At 41.6% G+C, this 24893-nt stretch overlaps 1 protein-coding gene across 11 annotated transcripts in view; it reads right to left on the minus strand.

Moving 5' to 3' along the window:
* The window catches only part of LOC128743934 (uncharacterized), a 150976-nt gene that overhangs the window by 94302 nt on the left and 31781 nt on the right, over positions 1–24893 (minus strand). The window contains exon 1 of one of the 11 annotated variants that reach the window (XM_053840639.1): positions 6546–6613. The exons of the other annotated variants lie outside the window; for them this stretch is intronic. The gene's annotated coding sequence lies outside the window, so the exon portion shown is untranslated. Of the gene's footprint in view, positions 1–6545; positions 6614–24893 lie in introns of those variants that run through there. 11 annotated transcript variants of the gene reach the window in all.

A 24893-nucleotide genomic window follows, 5' to 3' on the forward strand; every position in this document is an offset into this window, starting at 1 on the left:
ATTACAACAAAATATTTCTAGCGATATCTGTGGTTTATTTAACATGCAGTCAAATTAGCAAAAATTATGTCAATTAAGCTAAAGGAAATATGGAAAATTTGATACCGTGTATTCTTGTAACTGAATGAAAATTTCTTCATTTTATTCCTTTCTTCATTCTGGGTTACGTCTAAAACCCGTAAATCAAAAAACGCAAAAAGACAAACACGAAATCACCTTTTCCATTTTGATAAAATCTTAAAACCAGAAAGGCTGCTGAGAAGGAAGGAATTCTAGCCGAACTTCTAAAAGTGGAGAATAAGCAGCTATAGCTGGAAAAAGGATGCCTTCAGGCCTTCAGACTGGCTTGATTTCCCCGATATACAAGAGGGGACACCAACTCGATTGTAGTAATTATCGGGGCAAAACACTTCTAAATCCAGCTTATCAGGTACTCTCCCGTATTCTGTTCAACAGATTGAATCCTTTGTCGGCGATTACCAGTGTGGTTTTAGAGAAGGAAGATCGACTTCGGATCAAATGTTCACCTTGCGTCAAATCCTTGACAATCTTCGGGAATACAACTTGCAAACTCACCATCTGTTTGTGGATTTTAAGGCAGCGTGTGATTCACTGAAAAGAAATTAACTATGGCAGATAATGCTCTAATACGGGTTTCCGACCAAGCTAATAAACTGCGGCAAGACAAATCAAAATCAAGCGTCACAATATCTGGTGAACTATCAGATGCATTCGTATTTTTTGAAACGGTGGTTCTACCATTGATGGAGGGACGGTAGGGGAAAGCAATGAATTTTTTTTTTTTTTTTGAGTGGAGGGGAAAGAGCGGGAAGGTGAGGGGGAGGGGTTATTGGTAGCTACGCTTAACAAGTTGTCGTTGTGACTCCTACACACTTAAAAAAAAAGTGCCGAAGCCAGCAAAATTTTGCCGAGATTTGGACAGCCGAGTGTTCGGTAAAATTTTTTATGATGCCAAACGTTAGTAAAGATCCGTAAACGTCGATTTGCAAAACTGAAATTTTCACCGAACGCTCGGCTGTCCAAATCTCGGCAAATTTTGCTGAGTTTTTTAGGTGTGTACCTTTTATCCAATGCCTGAAGGTGCATGGATCGAACCAAGCTATAATCTGAGATTATAACCGGATTCGAACCCACAACACCCGCCAGGGCATGTGGTTCGCTGGTACTTGTACCTTTGAACCATAGAGGCGCTGGACAAAAGGAGACTGCACAAGTCCCCTTATTAAGCTAGCGACATGGGTTGGGCTATTTTTAGACATAAATTGTGCCTCTTTCTCCATCTACTGTAGAAACCACCGACTGAGAAATTTTAATGTAACTTGTTTTTACTGACAAATAAATTTTTCGTGCTAACGTAAGAGCACCACAATCACTAGACACAATTGCGGACAAGACGCTTCTAACTCTTACAAAATGTTAAAGTTGTAAGAGATAGAAGTGGCTTGTCCGCGATTGTTTTTACTCTCAGGACGACGACACTATGCAGGCCCTTACGACTTGCAAGGTACTGACGGTACTGAGGTACTGCAAGGCGTGACGCTGTTCGTCTGTCAGCGTGTTAGCCGCGATTCTCAGCGCGGGTTTTCGGAGAAAGGCTCCGTTCCTATGAAATAGACCAAACTCGTGTTTTTAGTCTTTGACCTTTTATGCGGTCCAGGCATTAATATAACCACCGTTTCAAAAAAAATTAATATATAAATGCCTGACCGCATTTCAAGGTCAAAGGCTAAAAACACAAGTTTGGTCTATATCATATGCATTCCTGACGTTAGACGGATTGAAACAAGGCGATGCACTCTCTAACCTACTGTTTAATATAGCACTTGAAGGGGCGATACGAAGAGCAGGCGTGCAAAGGAATGGAACCATCATCACTAAATCGCACATGCTCCTAGACTTTGCGGATGACATCGACATTTTTGGTGTTGATCGTAGAGCTATTGTAGAGACATTTAAGCCTTTCAAAAGAAACTGCGGGAATCGGACTGATCATTAACCCTTCCAAAACGAAGTATATGTTTGCTGGCAGAGAGCGTGGAAGTTTGAATGGTGTTGGGTCTGAGGTGGAAATAGATGGGGAACGGTACGAGGTTTTCGACGAATTCACATGTCTAGGAACTCTGCTAACACGCGACAATGACGTCACTCGAGATGTGAAGAGACGTATTGCTGCTGCAAACAGGGTTGCCACATGCACAGATTATTCTGTGTTTAACAGATATTTGAAAGAAATCGCCTGTACAGAATCTGTATGCATAGAATACATCGCCAATTTACATAGATTAAACAGATTTTTGAGCTTTTACATGAGAGTGAAAGAGACGGAAATAGTCAGAAAAATGACTCTCCGTTGTATGGTATTGGACAGATTTTTACACAGATATTTTTCCTCGTTGTACAGATGGCCAAATTTTTCCAGCTAAAAACACAGAATTATATGTGGCATCCCTGGCTGCAAATAGGGCTTTCTGGGCGCTTCGTAGCCAGCTAAAGTCAAGAAGTTTGCGTACGCGTACATATTGCCGGTCCTCTACGCTCATGAGTCATGGACGTTGAAAGAAGGTGTATTTGAACGAAAAATTTTGCGATCAATACTTGGCGGCAAGATGGAAACCGGTGAATAGCGTAGACGCATGAACCACGAGTTGTAGGAGGTGTATAAATATGATGACATTGTGCAACTGATCAGGCGCCGGCGGTTACAGTGGGCTGGACCTGTAACCCGAATGCCAGAAGAACAGCCAGCGAAAATAGTGTTCAGCAGAGAACCTGTGCAAGATCGTCGACTTCGAGGTAGACCACGCACTCGTTGGGTGTGTGCGAACGAGGAAGATGCACGCGCAGCAGGAGTGCAGGGTGTCAGGAGACTGGCAGCCCAAAACCGAGAATCCTGGAAATCACGAATGCATTCGGCTAGGATCCGCTAATATGGATTGTCGGCTATTAAAGTAACGTAAAGTAAGTACATCACCTTTTTTATAAGACATCATTTCTGAGCACATTACAACAGCATATCCATACAATCATTCAAATTGAGGGTGTCGTTGCGCACTTTCCCCAACCGGTTTACTTTCAAGACATCAAATTAGTCTTGGTTCAAGCGACATAAGTAATCTACGGCCTGTTGGAACGAGGAAATTTGGTCGCTTTTTATTGTTAATGGAAATAACTGAAATTCTAGTAGCTAAAAAGTGTGTATAATTGTCGTCTGTGCCTGCTGCCTGGGAAGTAAGGCTATTCTATCACACGGAAAATGTATGGAAAAAAACTTTAGCTTATCGTAATTTTCACTAATTACCATACAATGGTTACATCTTTTATGAATCGATTGGTATACAAACTATTGGAAACCGTTCAGAACTGGCAGAGTTATTAGTTTTCAAAATCTTTCATTATTTCGTGACGCTCTCCAGAATATAAATTTGGAAATGGCACCTTGTAGTAAGATGTAGCCCTACTTCAAAACAAGTGCTTTTATAGCTTTGTTGTATCTCTAGAACACTGTAAGCTTTAAATAATAAAATTATCGTACCTTTTCTGCCACAGCTGTACGCGTTTGACTGTATCGTATACTGTCCTGCAATCTCAACAATTCTGAAGAATTTATCGGAGCACAAAAATCTGATCGTAGGCAGCACGAAACCCCATAAAGCACACCTAATACTGTCCTACGAAATCTCTTGCTTTTTTGTCGACGGAAAAAGATCTTTACTTTTCATTGATGGAGTAATCTAAACTATCCATTCTTTACTCCGGTAGTTTGTCCTTCTTTCAAATCATGGAAAATATTAAATGAAGTTGGTTTCTTACTTATTTTATAGAATTTTAGGAGTCGGTGTTTCCTAAGAGTCTTCAACTGGCCAATGTCTCGCCAGTTTTCTTCGCCATTTGAAGCCTGGACGCTACTATTATTTGCGAACAAAGTTACATGAGGCATCCAGAAAAGTCAATAACACGTTTTAAACCGATTTCTGTTCCTTAGCCCTCCTTGGCTTCGTCTATTGACATCACTTTTTTACTGGCCGATTTTATCAAGCAACGTTGGTAACTCTTCTAAAGTCCAAATCCATGCTGGGAGGCATTGGATTCTTTAAAACCCAGGTCCGAGGTTTTTGATTAGTAATTATCGATGGCAGAGTTTAAATATTGAAGACTTAATTCAAACCGCAGAATCGAACAAAACATAAAATACGATTTGCAAAATCCAGCCCATTTTTCACACACAAAAAATAACCTCCCCTTTATGAGGCAACTTCCCCGGAATGGGAAGATTAATTTGCATCACCCAAAAGTCGGCCTTCGTTTTCATCTTCTTTTCAGCTTCAAACACTGAAAAATCGCAATAATTCCCCCTGCCAACAGGCAGCGCAGCGTCACACTTGTTCTTTCCTATGGAATGGACGACGCACCACATCATCAGAGTGGTACACAGGTCGAGCAAACAGCACAGGGCTGGAATCGCGGCGACACAAATAACCATCCCAGCATGGCCTGCTGTCCGTGTCCGTGGATGATTTGGATATGGAACTACACAACAACCGCGCGCTTCGGTTCGGTTTGACGAATCAAAAGAACAGGGTGCTGCTGCAGACGGTGCGAGAGGTGGTGCTTACGATAGCCAGAATCCTACAAGCCAAAGCCAGCCAGCGAGCGAGAACCGTGGACGGTATGAGCTCCGATCCGAATCTCGGGGCTGGGGTGACTTGGGGGTACGTACGGCATTTGCCTTGTAGGTAGAAGTGGTAGCAAGCAGCAGTGCCGGGCGGGGGATGGGTGGGTTAACGCGAAAGAAGTAAAACCAGAGCGAAGCGCTTTACTCTATAATAACCTCAACTGAAAGAGAAATAGCAAGAACAACAAGACGGTCGACGGCAACGACTACGACGACAACGACGATAACGTTCGAGCAGCAGCAGCAGCACAACTGGTGGGGGGAGGGGGTGAAGTAGTGCTGACTAGGGGCGGAGAGAGGAAGCACGAGAAAAAGACACCAAGCTCTACCGAGTCAGAATGTGTTATGGAAGAATATTGATTTTTCTAAATGGTTCAATATATCTGCTGTCGCTTTGGCTTACCTTTGTAGGCTCCCGCTGGATGTACAGCATTCCAAGGCAAATCAACGTGTGAGTCTCGCTATCTCTGCTGCGCTGGTACAGCTTTTGTGAGACAAAGAACGAGGAGCTGCTGTTCGTTCAAGCGAATTTGCTTCTTTCGATCGCCTATGGCGACGGCTGCGGTCGGAACATGTGTCGTTTTCTTTCGCGAAAATTGGCATTATCTCTTTAATTTGTTGATGAACACAAATAATAATCGCACTACGCGGTTCTTCATGAGTCACTTGTCAATACTGATAAGCTTAACATATACTTAGCTAGTATGGAAATACAAGAAAAACGAGATTGAATATTTTTCACAGTACACAATCTCACACCAGGCGGGCACACACATACGCACTTTCCCAAACACCAGCTGTTTGTTTGTTTACACGCTTAGGTTGTTATATCTGGTAACAATAGTAACGCTCACAGCTCACCTGAGAGATACGATATTCTACGGTTTGACAGGTGCATTAAATCACACCAATCAAATCATGTTTTCAGAATGTTATTCCACTTGACTAGTTCACGGGATCGAAACACGAATGCGGTTACCGTCTTCTTCGCGTATTCTGCACAGTCTGGCCGCCGATCGCTTTTGTCGCGCCGCCGCTGCCGTGTGTGTCTCTTTTTCCTGCAATCCCACTGTACGTATATTCACTGCTGTACATCGGTCGGGTCGGCTTTGCTAAAACGGGACCCGGTTGCCCCGTTCGGCGACACAATCGAGCGCACACCGAGAGTAGTCAAAATGGCTGCCTTTTTGGCGTGCGAGAGCACGAAAAAATGCATCTGAAACATTTAATATGAAGAAAATCACCTTAGAAATATTGTATACACATATTAAAATGTGGATACACATACACAAGTGTTTATTTTTTCACTGCTGCTTGGCTGGTGGCTCTTCGGATCGGTCGCGCGCTTCACAGTAAGCACCAACACATCCGCAAACATGTGCAGCGCAGAGCCGCACAGAGCAAAACACCATTCAATCCAACACAAAACGCCGCCGGAGACGACCACTCATCAGCCAGCCAAACCAGCCAAAGCGCAAAGAGCGGACGGACGGACGAACTTTCAGAAAAGCCTGCGGCGTATAAGCTCGAAATTCGTGCTGAAGGAATCAGATTGAAACACGAAAAAAAAACCCCCGCCTGCACCACTCAGCTCTAATGGGCAGTGCAAAACTTACAAAGAGCCACAGCGCGACAACGCTGCTGACCATCGAAAGGCAAGACAAAACACACGGTTCGGTTGGTAGCAGCGGGTACACTCTACCAAGAGCGCAGTACCTTCGTTGTCTCATTACACAATCGTAATTGCTTGCTTTATTGATAGTACTGTACAAAACGCTCGCATATTCCCAATTCTACTTGACACCTAAATCCATTTCGATATGCTCCTCCTTCCATCTCGAAAACAACTTACAATAATTAAACAGGAACATCACACAAGGCGATTAGCAGTTTTATTATATAAAGATTACATGTTACGATCACTTATGCCTAGCACTAACGTTACTTTATCGCATAGAAAATTTTATTGATCACTAATTAACTCAATCACACGGTGGTGAAACTCGCTCCGCACTGCACTACTAAACCAACGCGACGAATCACCGACGACGACAACGAGAGACTGACTACCGAACCGACCGACCGAAGAGCATACAATCCGTTTAGCAGGCAGGCAGCCAGCCAGCCAACATTGCTGCTGCTCCTCGCCGTTTTTACGCGACAAGACAACGGCTCCGATATCGTGCCCTATCCAAATTCTGCTTCGCACACACACGCTCACACACACTCCGACAACGTCAAGCACACAGCGGAAGATGGACCGGCGCTCTCATCATTCATAGTCCGAAACGGAGTGCCCACATCACATCGCACCTCAACTCAGCAGCGGAAGCGCTGTGCTATGCTATGCTACGCGTCATCTCATGTTGGGACGGTTTTCAAAACTGTTTCGTACGTATCATATACATACATTCACATCAGAGGACCGTCGTCGTTAAACATTTCTTTTTGTTCTTGTAGGTCCTCATTTCCTCCTCACTCACATTCCTCATGGAACGACCGCAGGGCCGTCCTTCCCTAGCTGTTACTGTTGGGGTTGTTATTTAGTGCGAAAACTGTTTCCATTATTGCATCGGATACCACCAAATCCGGCAACGGCAACAGCACAACCATGGACAAAGAGAAAAAGCGAGAGAGAGAGAGCGATCAAGCATACACGCAAACAACCAAAAGGGGCTATGCTTCGCAGCACACACCAGATGAATGAACATTTATGAGAGTCCAAACCAATCACTCGGTGGTGTGGCGTAAAACTCTATAGCAAAGCAGCATAACCTCGAACTTGACTATAGTCACGGCACGACGGCTAAACCTAAACAATGAGCACACTCGGGTAAATTTACAATACTTCAAAATAGCTTTTCAAAGGGCAGTTTCAGCACTTTCCGAATTAATATGTTGAGTAGGAATGAAAAGCAACCTCAACTGAAACGTGCATACCAACCTACTTACTATTTTTGTTTTCCGCTGGATTGAGGAAATGTTGTTATGAAAATTGAGAGGCCCAAATTGTGCAGACTACATCACACAACAATAAGGCACTCGTCGATCCGTCATCAACAAATAAATTCGATCCTTTGCTTGCCCTTGCAATTTCTTTCATGTTCAACATAAAGCGGTTTGCAGCGACGCAGGATGGGGAGGGGAAAAACGGGAAAATATTTAACAATCCAAATAATGTTTAATTCATGGCGATCGCATGCTGTTTACGGCGGTCAACATACTAATGACGACGCACGGTGCTCCGCTATAATAGCTGATGGTAAACATATTGTAAATTGTCATTTTTATAAGCAGCTCTTTCACCTCTCACTGCCAAAAGCAAACTTTCTATGAATAGAGGAAGTAGACATGTGCGCCGCCGCGCCGCGCCGCCGCCGACACTTTTGCATGCGCCGCCGCCGCCGATGATTTAGAACTGGCGCGCCGCCTAGGTCCTTTTTCCCACGCCGCCGAGGCCATTTTCCCACGCCGACGATATAACCCAACATTGACAAAAATGCGGGTCAAAATGTTGACAGCACATAGTAAACCCGTTTTGTGAATTCATTCTTATATTGTACCTTTAATTTAGATTCAATTTAACTGCCGCGTAGATGTACCCTGAGTATTGCCGCGCATCCAACTGAGAGCGAATCGAAAATACCTAACTTAAATAAACTTCAGTATGACATTTTCCGTCAAACTTCTGTCTTGCTTCCCGGTGTTAATTTCTTTTTAAAAATTGCTTTTCGTCTGGGAGGTATGATTACTTTCCTTGGCAGTGAGGGTAAGAACGGCAACTCTTACTTTTACTAGAATAGCATCAATTGTGTTTTTATACACTGAACTTGTTAGTATTCATTACTTTAGATATTTTAAGACGTCATGACCGATATGAACCGTCAAATATCGAAATATAAACCAAAATAATGCGAGTGCCGCCGACTGGATGTACGCGAAATGGACCCGACTGAATGGACTCGCGAGTACGTTTTAACCTCTAATTCTTGAATGATCTGCAACTCGTTTACAGTCTTTTGCAGAGAAAACAGATGTTATTCAATGTTACGGCTGTTATGGCTACCACTTATATACCGTATATACAACTACTAGCTGACCCGACAAACTTCATATTGCCAAAAATTAAACTGTGCTGTACATAAATCCTGGGGGCTACCCTCCGCAGTGGACGGCACTTCCGACGGCAGGTCGCTGACAACACTCGCGGCCGTCTCGCCCTGAATCATCTAGTGTTACTATAGGTAGTTTCTGGTGGTCTTGTTATTGACTAATGTTTTATCACAGACAAACTGATATAACTCTTGGAAGAAAAATCAACAAAAATTATCGTACCTCACATTTAGCCTGAACACTAGCACCATCTATGATCGACATTCCCAAATATCAAATAGCAACATGGGTATCCCACGAAGTAGTAAGTTTTTTTTATAGGGAATTCCCCTTCTGTTGTCAAAAAGCGCCACTTTGACCAAAACGGAGACATTCCCAACTAAGCCCAATTTTGAAATAACGGTTTAATCGGTACGAAGAATGGAAAACGAGTGTTATGTCTGTTTGTCTGTGGTTTTAAGGAAGAGCCTAAAATTTCTCGAATTCGATTAGTTTTTTAGTTACGCAAAAATTTCTGTTTCATTTGTATGAGAGTCCGCCCCCACTACCACAGGGGTGAGGGGTCTCAAACCTTCATAAAATAAATTCATGCCACTAAAATCCCCCACATGCCAAATTTGGTTCCATTTGCTTGATTAGTTCTCGAATTATGAGGAAATTTGTATTTCATGTGTATGGGAGCCCTTCTCTTATAGGTGGGAGAGATCATAATTCCCCTCCTAAAAAGGGGATGAGTTAGATTTGCTCGATTAGTTCTCTAGTTAAGCAGAAATTTGTGTTTCATTTGTATGGGAGCCCCCCTTCTTAGTGCGGGAGGGGGTCTCTTACCATCATAAGAACTTTTCCCGACCTCAAAAATTCCTACATGCAAATTTTCATGCCGATCGGTTCAGTAGTTTTCGATTCTATAAGGAACATACTGACAGACGGACAGAAATCCATTTTTATAGGTACAGATTGTCCGGTCACCAAGCCATTTCTTCAAAAGTATCCGGGACATGTTTTGACTTTTGTCGTGCCTGTAAACTGGCTGACAAACTTAGGTGCCGGTCTTACCCTGATACTGATTTCCAGTGTTGCAAGCCCGCACTCGTGGGGTCTAATTTTCTTACACGCGCCTTTTTGTTCTAACGAACACGCCGGCATGAGCATCTCCTTGGGACTCTCGCTCTTATTTTTTCATGCCCTGCGACAAGTTTTTGCGAGTGTGTATTCAACTATCGGCCACGGTTGCCGCCTTCGCTCGTAATTGCAATCCGAGCAGCTGACACCGATCACTCGCGAGGGCTCGCAGTCCGCGTGTGTAAGTGAGGGCGTAAGGTGAACAAAGAGGAAAAAAACGTAAAATATGTATCCATATATTCTAGTATGCCGCTAGCCCGCACAGGTTGTTGGCTTCTCACGAGTTGTTGGCTTTGTGAGTGGGCTGTGCAGAAAGACACTTTGAAGCTATGCGCTCGCTAGTAAGTAGGTAGTAGGATGCATGCACGCAGCATCGACGATTGTGTACCGTGCGCTTGCGTCGTTGCGTAAACGTTGGATGCTACTTATACTCGCTCGCATGAGACTGCGCATACTTTAATTCTCGCTCGATTTGCAACATTGCCGATTTCACCCGCAAAGTTTTAGGTGTCGTCTATTATACGCAATGCATGTAATATCCCTTAATTTAAAAAAACACATAGGCAGAAAGCAGAAATTTAAATTCGATCTATAGCAATCAGACGTTAATATGTATGGCATAAAATCGAAAGATGGGGTGCGTATCCAAACTTTTCCTGCCCTTTATGTACCCGTACCTACCTACCATATTGCGTATTCACAAACATACAAATAAAAAATAAATAGATTAGCATTATTAAGATTTGTTTTACTTGTCAACTTTAGTCCGGTTTTCAAAAAGATTTTGTTTAAACTAATACGAAATGCGGTATTTTAACGGTGTGAAATACTCGCACGCCGATGCACGCCGCCGCCGCCGCCGCCGATAGTAACGCACGGCGTCACGCCGGCGACGCCGCCGCCGCCGAATAAAAATTATTCCTGCGCCGCCGCCGCCGATAATCTGACCGGCGCACACCTCTAAGAGGAAGGTAGAGCAAGTCTTGAGCTAGAGCATTTTTCAAAATTTTTGTACAAGTTTGGGCTCAAGTGCTCAGCTTACAGGCTTATAAATGACTGGGAAAAATATTGAGGAAAACATTTTTCAAATAATTTTAACAGATTTCTGCATTATCATAAAAATGTTTACTCTACTATGTACTATGTTACAATGTAATGAATATAGTAACAATACGATTCATGTGTTGAAAAACGTATATCCCATGAAACAACCTTTTTTTATAAATATGTGAGTAAATTTGGGTTAGTAAAAAACCAAAAAATATGATCAGAAAAGTTTTCCACAAAATTCCCAAAAATCACTAAAAAAAATATTTGGAAAATTTTCTATAAGTTAGAATAAAGTTTTTCTGAATTTTTATATGATTTTTTTTACCACCGTAAAAAATTATGCAAATTTTCTAGATAATGGTTTTCCTGATTTACTGAGAAAATGTGCCTCCATTTCCATAAAAAAATTGTTTCACGATGCTGGGTTCACGAGACATGAATTTTTGATCAATGTTCGAGAAAATCGGAATATTTTCTTACCAGGTTTTTGGCAACATACGAGACCTCGAATCTTTTAAATGTGGTTTTTTATTCATAAGCTAGCTGAATACGGCTCGATGTTTATTTAATTTAATAGAACTAGCATGTTTGTGGTTGTTTCTCGGAATGACTATTGTTAAAATATTTTCGTTTGTTAATGTGTGTCTATGAATATCGAGTTATGCAGAAATTTATGTTTCATTTGTACGGGAGCCCCCCTTCCGATTACCTTCGGTGTACGATGCCGGCCTAACAAACCAGTCGTGGTATGTTTGAAACTCGTAATCGTAATTGCCCTGTATACTAGCAGCCGGCTGTGTGAGGTCTGTCCATATAAAATCAAGTCTTAAGGACGTTTAAGTTTTTTAAACTATATCCATGTACAAATTTTCATGAAATTCTGATACCTTTTGCCTCGATTTGTACAATTTAAAAAAATGTCGCATAGTTAACTGGAAAAAAGTGTATATATATTTCTTGCATTCTTGCAACGTTTATGTGCATTATTTAGCCTTTTCTAAAGCAGTCAAGGCCCTCCCAGTTGGTCTCGAGGTACGTACCATATTCTGCGCAGTTAAGACATTTTTATGATTTTTCCACTATTCTAAGTATTCTAGATTTAAATTAACAACGTGGATAGCAGCAACGTGTAGTACTACGGTCTATAATATCTGGTAAAAATATGGGAATTATAAGTCGACCAACAATTTACTATATTTTTCGTTTTGTAAACCTATCCACGGTGCCTAATTCTGCGCACTTTCTTGCCCATGTTCCTAATTCTGCGCATGTTTGCTCCTAATTCTGCGCACCTAAAAAGTGAAAATAAATACTCCTGCCATGCTTTTTATGTCTTTATACGCTGAAAGCACACCAAAAAATCCGGCATTAGCCATTACAATACCATAATTAAATTCATGATCCGGCCTTCTTGTGCTGTCCGGGTGGCAAAGGAACATCATTTTGATGGCTTCATTTTAAATATTTTATTCTCGATAATGTGAAGGGCGAATTGATTCGGGTTTTCTGCATACTGAACATTACACTTTAGACTAATACCAAAAATTGTGATTTCATATAGAAACCACTGCTCCACTCTACTGCTCCACTCTCTGACATCCCCTTGAGGTTGGACATTTAAAAAAAAAGAAGAAGACATGGTTTCATGAATTGGCGCTCGTGGGTTCGGACCCCGAGACACAGCACAGGATTCAAATCAATGCAAGTTAAAGATTCTACTTGAATTTTCATGCCGCTATACCTCAGCCATTTGGGTGAGGTTGCGTTTTCTTTCGCGCTTTCTTCATAGGATACATTACTGCGCAGAATTTGGGACAGGAATAAAAAATCTGTGCCTAAATTTGCGCATTATTGCATCGCATTTTTCTGAGGAAAGCAATACATGCAATCACTCTTTTTGTCTAAAACATGAGTAAAACTAATTATTCTTTCTAATTATGCTGGGTAATTTGATCATTGCAAAGAATTTCTATCATAGATTTCTTAATTTTCTAGCAGGACAATCTTAGCGTTGGTGCTAACGACGATGTTTTCTGACATATAAAATACTTTCAGTTTCACGTTAAATTATCTCGCACTCAAATATTATGGCCCATTTGTGAATAATGGCGTAATATTTATTAACGTTATTAAAAAAATAACGCAATGATCATAGTTATGCACAATGTTAAAAAATACTTATATAAAAAAATGCGCAGAATTAGGAGCTGCGCAGAATTTGGGGCAGTCACGGTAAGACGCTGGTTTAATAAGCCAGCCGTCGTATGTTCGAATCTCGGCTGGGAGAGGCTGTTAGAGTCAATAGGATCGTAGCACTGACCCCGCACTGTCCTATATTCTAACAGCTGGTTGCGAAGTCTGTCGTATAAAAACAGAAGGTCAAATTTCGATAACGGAATTAGCACCCAGGCTTTGCTTTAAAGCAGTCAAAACACAGTACCTGGGTTAAATCCACTAATACCTTTTAGTTTACAACAAAATGGTGCTTGCGGAATTAACGGTATCTAAATATGACTGAAAGTTACTATTTTTACACTCTTTCATACTCTAACAAATCAAGAGCGTGTCCCAGTAGCACAGACAAATGTGGTTCCAACTGACTGCCTTACGGTAACCCTGTTACGTTACAGGATAAGGTTCTGATCATACTCACATGGCATCATCTCATTAGCAAGTCGCCAATGCCATTATGTGTGTTCTCTGTTGTGTAACCTAAAAGCCTATGTCTAATTGTATTGCAGCTCACAATGTCATCACTGAACATATATACGTGTTAACATGTAATCCGCAGTTTTCACAGAACTTTCCAAAATGCTCAGGAAAAATGCTATGGATGACTGCATAGTCTTAATGGGAAAAAGATGTTTACGCCGTCGGCATAATTTAAAACGGTTGCGTGTGAGGTAACTTCATGCAATTTGTTCATTTGAATCACAAACAGTAAAGACTCTAAGTGGCTACCTTGTGGTACTCCTGAGCAGGGATGGAAAATCAATGATTTTGATCAAATCTGTGAGCTATTGTTACACGTACAGATCACGATTCGTACAGATCGTGACAAACAGTGAATCTTTAGCTTTAACCACAAAATGTTGTTCTCTTAACTCGTAACAGTCGATCAATCAATCAATATCAATAATAAATCAATAACAAACTGAATTAACTTCCATTGTGGTGTACATTTCTACTGTGTGACAATCATTTCTATTTTTAAAATTTTGTAAGTCATGATATAATTCTGTAATTTAGATTTTCAAATTTCAACTAACATGTTCTTCGCTTCTACGAATTTCTTAATGTATCTTTCAAACTACAATCATCATTATATTTGACAGTTAACCCCAGCTAGCATTTTTATATGTATAAAATTAAAAGTGAAAAGTTAAAAATCAGCATTACGTACATATACACATGCTAATAAATCGTATTTGATGCGGCAAAACTGGCTTATTCGTACTATTTTGGTGGCGATATACGGGTTGTTGTTGGTGCTGGATGGGAACGCCTTTCAACTTCTTTTTTCAATTGCAATCAATTTCGTTCGAATAGCAATAAATTTTGTTTTTGCTTCGATATAACGTAACGAAAACAAAAATAAAGTGGCTTTATATCGAGTTATTACTGTATTGAGGTTTACGGTGCACATAACCGATCGTCAGCATCTGCTATATATCTCAACGCAATCAATCAATGCACATGATCTGATATAATAATTGTCATAATCTGTACAGATCGCGACAAAGTATTTGTCGCTTACAAGTAGTGATGTCAACGAATCTGAATCTGATCGTTCCTATGTTGTTGATCGCTAAAAGCATTTTTTACATCCCTGCTCCTGAGTGTACGGTACGTGTTTCAGAATATTGTGAGATTTATTAGCGTTAAAGGGGTCAGTCCCGGCGTAGTGGTTAGCATTCACGCCTCTCACGCCGAGGACCCGGGTTCAAATCCCAACCCCACAGAAGTCACGAATGACCCAAGCTGGTTAAAGTAACTATAATCTAAACAAAAAAAAAATATTAGCGTTAAGCTTGCAGATACCGCAGATTTTTCTACTACCATTCACGAATCTCTAGAGACGCGAAGGTTCTTATAACTTACCTTCACTGCCGGCAAAGTAAAACTCAGGTTGAAGGGAAGATATGTGCAACCCGAGTATATGTATTTTTGATTATTCCATTTTGATTAATTATTCCAGATTAATGACACGTGCAATTGCTATAAGAAGGTGAATTAATCTCGTAAACCATATACATCGAGACCCTTTATGTGCCGGCAGTAGGACCGAAACCTGATCACGAAGCAGCGCGAGGCGATCGATAACTAAAAGCAGTTCTTCGATTGGCATCTCAATGGCGGTAAAACAAAAGATGGCGGAATTAAAGATAACCTTAGGCGGAGTTAATTCGGAGGCGTATGATCAGCGGAAGTCGTGCTTACTATGGGCTTCACAAGCAATTGCGGTCGAGCAAACTAAGTCCCCTTACAAAGTGCACCCTGTAAAAGATGCTTATTAGACCGGTTGTTCTCTACAGGCATGAAATATGGACAATGCTCGAGGAGAACCTGCGAGTGCTCGGAGTTTTCGAACGACGAATGTTAAGAACGATCTTCGGCGGCGTACAGGAGAACGGAGTATGGAGGATGAACCATGAACTCGCACAGCTCGAGGGCAAACCCAGTGTCCAAAAGGTGGCTAAAGCTGAACGGATACGATGGGCAGGGCATCTTGCAAGAATGCCAGATAACTACCCGGCAAAGATGATGCTCGCCTCAAATCTGGTAGGAACAAGACGACCAGGAGCGCAGCGAGCAATATGGTTAGACCAGGTGGAGCGAGATCTGGCAGGGAATACCCGGTGTCCGAGGAATTGGAGAGCGGTAGCCAACAACCGAGTTACATGGAGAAACCTTGATCAACAGGCCTTGTCTTAGTAAGGCGGAATTAAAGATAACTTTTCACAAACGATAATCTTTAGTGTACCGGGTTCCGATTCCGAAAAAATCCTGCGAGTAACCGGACAGCTGAAGACTGACAGAGTCGCCGGAGAGGATCAGCTCACGGCAGAACTTTACAAACATGGCAATGAATCAGTAGCAATGGCACTTCAATGGAAAATTGAAGTATTTGGGAGGAGGAGAAACTACCGGAGGAATGGATGAAAGGTGTGATTTGAGATCCCTTCTACAAAAAGGGCAATCCTTCTACAAAAGGGCAATCATTACAGCAATCTAGTAATTACCCCGGCATTACGCTGATTAACGACGCCTACATAGTGCTCTCCCAGTACTGTTAGGCGTCTATCTTAGATAGTTAGAGATTTCGTACGGCAGCATCAGGAGGGCTTTATGGGTGCCCGTGTTATATAACGGATCAAATCTGCACACTGACGAATTCTGCAGGAATGTCGGTAGTAAAACATGCTCACGCAAATTTCATGAATTTCAAAGCAACATATTATACAATCAAGCGCAAAGAGCTATGGTAGATACAAAGCCCGAGAACGGTTCTCCGAACAAATAGACTTATGGAAACAATCTTGCTCGAGTCCCTTCAAATCGCGCAGAGGGTTGCTGCAAGTGAATGGACAAAAGTTATTTAACATCGTAATTGAAGGTATGATCTGGCGAGCGGTTATCGAAGCGAGAGAAACTATCTTCAACAAAAGACGGCGATGAAATGGAAGTGGTCGATGAGTTCATTTATTACCATTGTTTGAGTTAGTCACCGTTCGCTTTATAATCTGAGTTTCTTGATATTTTCGGTGAAAATTAGACCAATACTGTGTTTTCAGCGGACGTTTCGGACGGACGGACAGTTACAGCCGACAATAATTCATGCTGGAAATCGGACCTATTATTCGCTTTGCAAGACTCTTCGATCAAGGAGCATATGCCGCCGTATAAATCTAACAACTGTCCTGCTCTTTGTGCTTCGATTTCCCTTATTTTTTTTTATTTCCGCATCACATCAACAACGCTAAATTTGAAAAAGCTAACTTTGAAGCACTTATAGAGCTTATTATTATCTACAAAATTGTTGAATCTATCTTTTTCATTTACGGCATACTCTCGGTTTACACAAAGTACTATCACAAAGAGCGCTCTTTACGCACCAACCGATATGAAGCTTTTCGTACACTTGGCGAATGTCTAAAGCAGTGGTGCCCAGGCATAGGCATGGTGCGGGCCAAATCAGATCGCCCATGAATGCCGCGGGCCGCAATAAACTCTGGCCATTCCTGAGCATAACAAAATGTAAAATAGGCAACAACAAAAACCATTTTCTAGCAATCACCATAAGATTTAAACTGGAAAGCATTCAGATTTACAACATGCATAAGGCATACCGATTAAACTGTGGGACTCCTATGTCATCAAAAAATTTTCTCCTACCCACCATCAAATCCACCATTTCACCATTCAAATCAGTCCGCGGGTTACACGAATCATCTGAAAGGGCCACTTACAGCCCGCAGTTTGGTCATCACTGGTCTAAAGGCTACAATGGGCCGGCCCGTTGATTGTTGGTCAATAAGAATGAATCACACACTATCCTGTAGCGCGGTGAATCAGACTGCACACTCCGAAAGATCCGTTGACAGTACATCCCGGACCCAAAATCGGTCATTGTCAATTTTTTCTAGAAACAGCAAATCATAAGATTTTTCGAAACACAAAACTGAGCATTAAAAAATTTTCCTAAAACCATGGTAAATAGAGTATCTAATCATTAGATTTGGATGAATTTTTTGGCGGAAATCAATATGCGTTTTAGGCTGATTTGGATACTACAGAAGCACGATACTGGTCTAACAAGCCAGTCATCGTGTGTTCGATTCTTGGCTAGGCGATACTGCTAGATAGAGTTAGAAGGAACGTTGCACTAGCCCCGTAATTGTTCTGTACTCTACCGGTCGGTTACGAAGTCTATCGATAAAGAAAGGTCAAATGTTTGAAAGATGTTTAATCCCAAAACTTTACTCTTTGGGATAGGTACTTCTAGCTAATCGTAGCAAATCAGTTGATGGTGTTCTATTATGTCTAGAAATATGGCATTAAATCACAAGATTTTTCAAGACAATATGTCGGAAAATTTGCTGAAGATTATTACTCGAAAAGGAAAAGGTTCGTGTTGCTAAATTTACAGATTCTATTGAGTTGAGACAAACAAATAACCTTGAGTAGTGCCCAAAAAACTTATGCTTTGCGAATAAATCTCTTCTAACTCAATACTTAATAACCGAATACTTTTCATGATGTACTTTACCAGCAGAAAAAAACACAGTGAAACAAAATCGCTCCCCTTTAGGGAATCAATCTTCCGAATAACCACAGTAAGATAAGAGCCGGTCTCTTGTGCACATGGAACCGGCCTTGTCGCCCCGAGAATGATGCAGCTTCGCCACATGCAGACGGATAAGAAATTATGAACACAAGTCATGTCGAAAATTTACGACCCATTTAGCAAGAGTACCAATTCGGACTGAGCAATACAGAAATGATCCTTTAGTGTTTTATATTCTTGCATTGAGCGTAAGTCGATACTGGTTTTTCTAGCACAACATACAACAGTTCCAATAAAATGGTTCAAAATTGATACTTAAAACGGCCATTATTCCGTTTTTTTCAAGTGCTTCAGGACTCTAGGAGGGGATTCAATGTGTACTTACAAAAAAATCAACTGAAACAATCGAGTGTACCTGAAAAAAAAAAGAAAGGCGAGAGGTTAGTGCTTCATATTATGTTGCCGATCTAATTTATTTCATACAACAAAATTTCAGCTAGCTTAAACCATAAACGGTATACAAACGGACTACAACACAGCAAATTTGATAGAGCGTAGAAAAACTTCTGCCGTCGTGGTCGTATGCTATATTTATACGGTTCACTCTCCGTACACAAATTGCTAGTTGTTCAACCCAACCTTGAAGACACAAAACGGGTGCGCGCGCGGGGAATACGGGAGAAACACAGTAAGCCTCAGCCAGCCAGCAGACTGACCCTCAGAAGCCACCGCACGGCAAAATCCGTTCGCTGACGGTTCGCTGACTGTTGCTGGCAGGCAGCGCTGAGCTCAGCCCGCATATTGGCGCTGCAAAACCTTTTTAATTCATTTCTCTTTTGTGTCAGTTTCAGAAAATATGAGAAAATTATATATTTTGCTGTACATGCCTTTTTGCCTCGTCCCACAGCCACCCCACCACCCCCGACGACCCTTTCGGCATGGTTCCCGCACTGGCGACCGTTTTCTGTTCCCAACCCGCGCGCTACCAGCCATTCGCGAAAATGAAAAAGCCAAAGCCCTGGCTGGAAAAGATGCGTTGCTGCTGCCTACCGAGTCCGGCAGGACCGGATAACGCTCGAATGTGATGGATAGATGAACTTTTCGTTGGCTCTCAACCCAATGTAGGTAGGTGCGGATCTTTGCATTTGGGTTCCGAGCTCTTCGGGCAGCAACAAGCGAAAGAAGACTCAAACTACACCCCTGGGCCACCCGATCGATCCACCATACCGGTGAGCGACGTGAGCAAGAAGTCCAGTTGCCTTCAACTGCAGCGAACAGTAATTTATTTTATTTGCCATCGTGAGTGAATTAATACACCGTAAGTTTCCGACGCGAACTCCACCGCGTTGCTGCGTATTGGAACAGCTAAGAGAATGACGGCCCGGCAGGCCAGCGACGCACCCATCGGTCGGTTCCGTGTGCAATACGCCGCCATTGCTAATAGTCCAGTTGATATTTTTTACAGCTAATATTTATTGCATACCCAAATTTTAATTTATGATCATTTACTTAAAGGCTGTAAACCGGTAGCAGACGTAAAACTTCGATAAAATGGATAAAAAGCTAATATGCTGTATTTGGATGACAAATTTTTTCATGGAATCTGATCATGTCACTATTTATAATTTCAACACATATTTTCTTCCATTTTCGACGACGATCCAACATAACCCGACCGACCTTGACGTGAATTTTGTCCTTCATGTAAATGTTGAAAATTAGGCTACAATATTTTCCCATTTTTACTCGTGGTAGAATGCACTGCGTAAGAAAAGCGAAATTTTTCAAGGGAGGTGTCCATGGAGTAGCTTATTAATAAAATATAGAGCATCGTGTTACACTATTAGTGTGACCATGCACAGAGCTGCCATAAATACAGATATTTGTGCATGTATAAATTTGGGACCTGCCGTTTTCTTCGGGGTATTTGATTTTCTCGGTCTAATCTTTTAAATAACATAAATAGTTTATGGAGTACTTTAAAATTCAGGAACATTAGTAGAGCCAGAAATCACAGCAACAGAAATAATTGATGGGTCCCAAATTTATGCATGCAAAAATACCTGTATTTGTGGCAGCTCTGACCATAAATCCAAACTTTTGTATTTTTAAATATGCCAGCAGGGCCAAGTTTTAAAGACCTTTATAATCCAAGCCTTTGCTTTTTGGTATGGTTTCTTTATATTTCGTTGATCGTTGACATATATCAGTACGAATCCGGAACCCAGCAGAATAGAAATGTCGTTGAAGTATAAGGTAAATAGCAAAGACCCCAGGTTACTGCCCTGTGGAGTTCCAGAAGCATTACTAAATGTACATTAAACTATGAAATCCAGCTTTATAAGTAAGGCACGACATGCAAGATGTAAGATTTGAGGTCAACCATGAGGTCAGTCTATTAGATACACCGACGATCTATGTGTTGAAAGCGGCCTCAATATCTGTGAACACAGCGTTGATTTTAGTTCCAGCTTACAATTGGAAGATGCATGTGCTTTCTAAGTACCAACAATCTTAATCTCCAATTAACTCGGTTGTGGCCTACCGCTCTCGAATTCCTCGGACACCGAGTACTCTTTGCCAGTTTTCGCTCCACCTGGTCTAACCATCTTGCACGCTGCGCTGCTGGTCGTCTTGTTCCTACCAGATTTTAGGCGAACACCATCTTTGCAGGATAGTTGTACGGCATTCTTGTAACATGCCCTACCCATCGTATCCGTCCAGCTTTAGGCCACCTTCCCCCAGGATACTGGGTTCGCCATAGAACTGTGCGAGTTCATGGTTCATCCTCAGCCTCCATGTTCCTTTCTTCTGTACACCGCCAAAGATCGTTCTTAGCATTTGTCGTTCGAAAACTCCGAGCACTCGCAAGTCCAGAAGGAGGACAGGGATCGTCAACTGTTCTAGGCTAATGACACGCGCAAGTTTTACGAGAAGGTGGACCAAACTCGTAAGGACTACACACCTGAAGCTGACATGTGTAGAAACGAGGGAAGGGATCTAATCACAAACGAGCGCGAGGTAGTCGACAGGTGGAAGCAGTTCTTCGAGCATCTCAACGGCAATATAGCAGAAGTAAACGCAACTAAAATTAACCTAAATATGCTTACAAACGCCAACAGAGTGCCGGCTCCCGATCTCGAACAGATCCGGCGAAAAATCGGTCAGCTGAAAAATAATAGAGCCACCGGAAAGGACCGACTCCCGGCAACGGCACTTCATTGGATTAATTTTAACGATTTGGGAGGATATGAAACTACCGGAAGGTTGAAATGAACGTGTAGTCTGTCCCAGATTTTGTTGCGTTGACTATCCCCAATAGCAAGAGCATTCGTAGGGCAGTATCAGACAGGCTTTATAGGGGCCAGTGTTACTACGAATTTAATTTTTACGTTCCGACAAGTCCTGGAGAAACGTTGGGAGTGCGACGTGCCCACGCATCATATTTTCGTGGATTTCAGAGCAGCATACGATACAGTTGAACGCAAATAGCTATGGCCGATAATGCATGAATAAGGTTTTCCGCAAGGTGAGTTAAAATAGGTGATCTAGTTTTCACAGTTTGTGGAACAGAAGTGCGCGAAACGGTTGGTTAGCAACCATCGACGTTGTTTATACATTTAAGAGTTTCCGCTTTGAAAATTTCGGTGATCCGGGTTCCGGTGATTGTGGAGTTCCAGAAGAATACACGTTAAACGAATCCAGGGGGTAAGGGGTCCTAATTCATCATAGAAAAATTTCATGCCTCCAAAAACACCCACACAATATGGTCCCACACCCACACAATATGGTTCCATTTGATTAATTAATTCTTTAGTTATGAGGAAATTTGTATTTCACTTGTATAGGAGCCCCCCTCCTAAAGTGGGAAGAGGTTTCGATTCACCATAGAAAACATCCTTGTCTCCAAAAACACCCACATGTAAAATTTTGTTCCATTTGCTTGATTAATTCTCGAGTTATGCAGAAATTTGTGTTTCATTTGTATGGGAGCCCCCCCCCTCTTAGTGGGAGGAGGGGTCTCTAACCATCATAAGAACCTTCCCTGGGCCCAAAAACCCCTATATGCAAATTTTCACGCCGATCGGTTCAGTAGTTTTCGATTCATTAAGGAACATTCGGGTAGACAGAAATCCATTTTTTTAGGCATAGATTTGTATGGGAGCCCCCCCCCCCCTCTTAGTGGGGGAGGGGACTTTTGCCTTCGAGAGAACCTTCCGTAGCCCCAAAAACCCCTACATGCAAATTTTCACGCCGATCGGTCCAGTAGTTTTCGATTCTAAAAGGAACATACGGACAGACAGACAGACAGAAATCCTCTTTTATAGGTATAGATTGTTCCTGATTGCATTTGAAGTACATTAATACTTTTTTTAATCAAATTAGTTTATGGTACATTTGAGGTTTGACCTAAATTATTCAAGGACGCTTACTCTCCACTTTTGTTGTTGATATTTTAGCATTCACCTTTCGTCTTTGTTTTTCGGTCGTTCATGTTTATCTTTCGGTTTTTCGTTTGGTTTTTTCGTCCTTTTTGTTATGTGCGGTCTGTTACCTTTTGCTGTCGACTTCTTATCGTTTTATGTTGTCTTTTTAACGCCTGTTAGTTGTTTTCCGTTCTCTCTAATATTTAGCATTTTTGTGTTGACATTGGCGCTTAGTTGTCATTTTTATCGTCTTTTGTGGCGGTTTTACTTGCTCTTGATGGCGTCTTTTTGTCGTCACGTGAAGTTTTTTAGCATTTCCTGTCATTGTTTTGCCATCTTTCTGTCGCCTTCTTATAAAGTCTTTTTGTCCTTTATATTGTCTTTTTTAACATTTTTTGTCTCAACTTTTTCGTTTCTTTAGCGTCTCTCCATTTTATTTCTATCGCCTTTCATCTTTTTCGTCATCTTTTCACCTACTTGTCACCACTTTTTCGTCATCTTTCCATCGTGCTCACGTTTTCTTTTCACCACGCCTCTTTGTCATATTTTTGTCGTCTATTTGCAGTTTTTTGTCGTTCTTTTGTGTTCATCTTTTCTCATCATCTTGTTGTTATTGTATTTTCGACGCCTTTTCGTCGTCTTTTGTCATTTCTTCAATCTCTTTTCTTTTTAGTCGTTTCTTATCATCTCTGTAATATTTTAGTCGTCTTTTTTATGATCTTTTGGCATCTTTTGATTGCATTTTCATGGTCTCAGTTTAACCCAATTTAACCTCAGTTTTTGGTATTTATGTCGCTTTTTTCGATGGTTGTTGTCGTTTTTCTCGTTGATGTTTTGGAACAGTTTCGTCATCATTTTGTCGTGTTTTTGTTTTTTATTTTTTGAACCTTTTCTTTCGGCATTTCGCCCTTTTTTGTTTGATGTCTTTCCATGGCCTATCCATCGTTTTTTCATGTCCAAAAAGTAAAGGAATGGGGATTTTTTTTGCAAAAAAGTCCTTTATCTCAATATCTCCAAATGCCGCTGGACTAGGATCAATCTTTTAATATCAAAAGAAAGGTATTTTTATAAGAATCCCAATGGTGTGGTCCTTGTATACAGGCGCGTGCCTGTTTCTAGTAGTTTTGGCCAAATGAAGGGGATTTTACCCTAGTTTTCTAGGAGTACAAAGATGTATTGAACAATAACTCTGAAATCCGCTGGGTTTGAAATTTCTCTCTTAGTTACCGAGCACTTAGAAAATATCGCGTAACAACTTTGAATGAATCATCGCACAGGTCTGGAACTGGAAGCATATAGAAATCGGATGCAATTTAAATGGACTAAAGAAATCAAAAACTTAGCCAGTGACATCAGTTTAATGTTTTTTTTGTGTCTACATCCATGAATTATGTTTCACAGCTATAAACACTGGTTCTAGTGATAAAACTTTAAGTGAATAATCTTGAGAGCACATTGCTTTATTAAAAAAATGTAGTAAAAGTATAGCTTTGTGACTTACATCTTCTACAACATCATCCTTCTAGTATATTATACTAAAATTCCAGTTGTTAAAAACCTGCCATTGTTTCATTTCCAGAAGTTTTGCATATCTAAAATATATGCAAGCCGTGGGAAGGGCTGCATACATACGTGTAGTTCTGAAACGTTCGGTGGTGACTGAAGGAGCGGTTGACATCCAGCTGAGTTGCCTATACCCGACCCGTATCTAGTTTGCACATTCGAATATCCCCTTGGACTGGCAGTTGCTTGTGTTGGTACCAGCAACAGCAGCAGACCCAACGTTTCACCACACACGAGCATTGCGACACCTCGCCATGGCACCCCGACAAAAACCCAAAGAACCGGCTGATGAGCTGCAATTGCAAGAGAGCACAGCGCAGCACCACAGCACCCCACGCCTTACGTACGTTTGCTCTGCTGCATGCATGCAGTGTAGTGAGATTCTGTTTCTGCTTCGCCAGATATGGCGTGCTGTACCAACCAACCTCAACCTCAACATCGTCATCAGCAAAGGCATCATCAACGACAAGCAGCAGGGAATCAGAAATCCAGGAGATATCGGCTATTGATCGAATGGAGAGCCGCGTTCCGTAAAAAAAATCCTCCGTTTGACTAACGAGAAACGGATTTATGCTTCGCTCGAGGGAAAGGCCCTTCGGAGAGAACAACATACACCATGGACGGAATCGTTTACCGT

Source organism: Sabethes cyaneus, chromosome 3 (assembly GCF_943734655.1).
Source record: "Sabethes cyaneus chromosome 3, idSabCyanKW18_F2, whole genome shotgun sequence".
Lineage (NCBI taxonomy): Eukaryota > Metazoa > Arthropoda > Insecta > Diptera > Culicidae > Sabethes > Sabethes cyaneus.